The sequence below is a fragment of the Mastomys coucha genome, unplaced genomic scaffold, assembly GCF_008632895.1.
Source record: "Mastomys coucha isolate ucsf_1 unplaced genomic scaffold, UCSF_Mcou_1 pScaffold21, whole genome shotgun sequence".
Classification (NCBI taxonomy): Eukaryota; Metazoa; Chordata; class Mammalia; order Rodentia; family Muridae; genus Mastomys; species Mastomys coucha.
In genome coordinates this window covers 111,309,429-111,311,644 of record NW_022196904.1, presented here as the reverse complement: position 1 = coordinate 111,311,644, position 2,216 = coordinate 111,309,429, and the positions used below count along the sequence as shown (strand labels likewise).

Below are 2,216 nucleotides of genomic sequence, written 5' to 3'. Positions count from 1 at the left end.
AGCTTGACTGCAAGTCAATACTATGTACCACTCTTCAGTTAATGTAAAAGAAACTCAAAGCAATAGACTTGATTTAATAAATGATTTACTAATAGATTTGCTTAGAAGACATTAAATCACACTCTCTTTTATTAACGCTGTCATGTGACATGCTTGAGAGACAAGGATTAAAAGCAGCAGCATGTACTCCTCAAAGATCTGAATAAACAATTTAGATAGAGTGTTCCCTGTGTCCCGAGTCGGTAAAAGAGAGAGAGACAGAGAGAGAGAGAGAGAGAGAGAGAGAGAGAGAGAGAGAGAGAGAGAGAGAGAGAGAGAGAGAGACAGAGAGAGACAGTGCTTGTTATGATGAAATGCCAGCCTCTTTTACAGGGTGCCTCCTAGGAGGTCAGCAGTGTCAAGATGAAGCTGAATATCTCTTTCCTCACCACCTACTTCAGAAACTCATTAAAGTGGACGATGCATGTAAGCTATGTGCTTTCTGTGAGAAGCCATGGCCACAGAAGTAGCTGATGATGCTCTGGGGGAAGATAGAATGGTTACGTGGTCCGAATCAGTGGTGGGAACTACACACAAGGTTTTCCCATCAAGAAAGGTGCTTGGCAGCAGAGGGCACCTGCTGCTGAGTCAGGGGCATTCTTGTTATAGCCTGAGGAGAGCTGGAGAGAGAAAGCACAAGTCTGTCTGAAGATGCATTGTGGGTGCCAATCTGACTGTTCTCAACTTGGTTATTCTATAAAAAGAGGTGGGGGTGGCTATTCCTGGACTGACAGATACTATTGTGCCTTGGCAATTGCTGCTGAAAAGAGCTAGCAGAATCTGAAAGTCTTTTGATGTCTCTGAAGAAGATGATGCCCACCAGTATGTTGTCAGAAAGCCCTTAAACACAGAAGATAAAGTCCAGGACCACATCACCCAAGATTCAGCCTGCTGTCACTTCGTGTGTCCTGCAACACAAATGCTGAGGTATTGCCCTGAAGAAATGACACACTACGAAAAATGAGGAGGAGGCTACAGAAGATGCTAAATCTTTGGCCAAGTATATGAAAGAAAGCCAAAGTAAAATACCAGGAACAGATTGCCAGGAGCCGTAGGCTGTACTCGCTGAGAGCTTAGACTTCTGAGTCCAGTCAAAAATAAGTCTTTTTAAAGAGTAACAAACAAATGATCAGACCTAGGGGGTTGCAATAACCAGCACACTTTGGGGCCAGAGAGAGAGGGGTGATTGGGTAAAGGAATTTGCTGCTAAGCCTAATGACCTGAGTTCAATTCTGGAGACCCACAGAGTGGGAAAGAATTAACTCCTGCCAGGTGCCCTCTGACCTCCACATGTGTGCTATGGTACACCCTACTCCATGCATGCACACATAAAATAAAAATAAATAAATAAGCATACAATATTTTAAGAGGTCACATAGATTTCTCACGTCAGACACACTGGAGCATAGTCTGGCTATGTTAACCCCACACTATTATCTCTACCCCGGAGTCTGCCTTCTGCCCCAAATGTTAGGTCTCGCTGCTCTGTTCTGCATGAGTGTTAAAGCCTTGATGTCTGGGTGTACGTTATCACTGACAAGGACACTTTAAAAGGTGTGGCCTATTGGAAGGGTGGTAGATCATTGGGGGTCATGCTTTCAAAGACATGTTGGTTCTCTTTCTTTTTTTCTTTGTCTTTTTATTTTTCTTTTGTTTTTGTTGTTTTAGCTTCCTGAAAGTCATAAAGCAAGCAGCTTTGTTTCCACAAGTGTCCCTACCAACATGGTCCACACCAGCCAAAATGCAATAGTCTAACCGGCCATAGAGTGAGACCATGAGCCAAAACGACCCCATTTCCACCTCCAACCTCCACCCCTGCCCCATAAGTTGATGACTCAGGAATTTTGTTACTGTAATGGAAAGCTGGCAAACACACTTACCATATAGATGGTGGTGGGGGTGGGAAGCAGCAGTTCCCTCTCTGCTCCCCAGTGGCTTTGGGGAAGGCTGCTCTGAAGTGAGGTGCCAGCAAATATGCCTCCCAGGTCTTAAAGGCTAGTGAAAATGTCCCCTCCATTCCCTGTTTTGTTTTGTTTTATTGAGACAGGGACTTATGTAGCCCAGACTGGCCTCAAACCTGCTGTGTAACTGAGACGGGCTTGAACTTCTGATCCTCCTGCCTCTACCTCCTAAATGCTGGACTTTCAGGCCACTGCCCTAGCCAATATCTCTCATTG

General features: G+C 44.8%; 1 pseudogene; it reads left to right on the top strand.

Annotated features, from left to right (window-relative positions):
• Positions 1-402: 402 nt before the first annotated feature.
• Positions 403-1,140, top strand: LOC116100891 (annotated as a pseudogene).
• Positions 1,141-2,216: the final 1,076 nt, after the last annotated feature.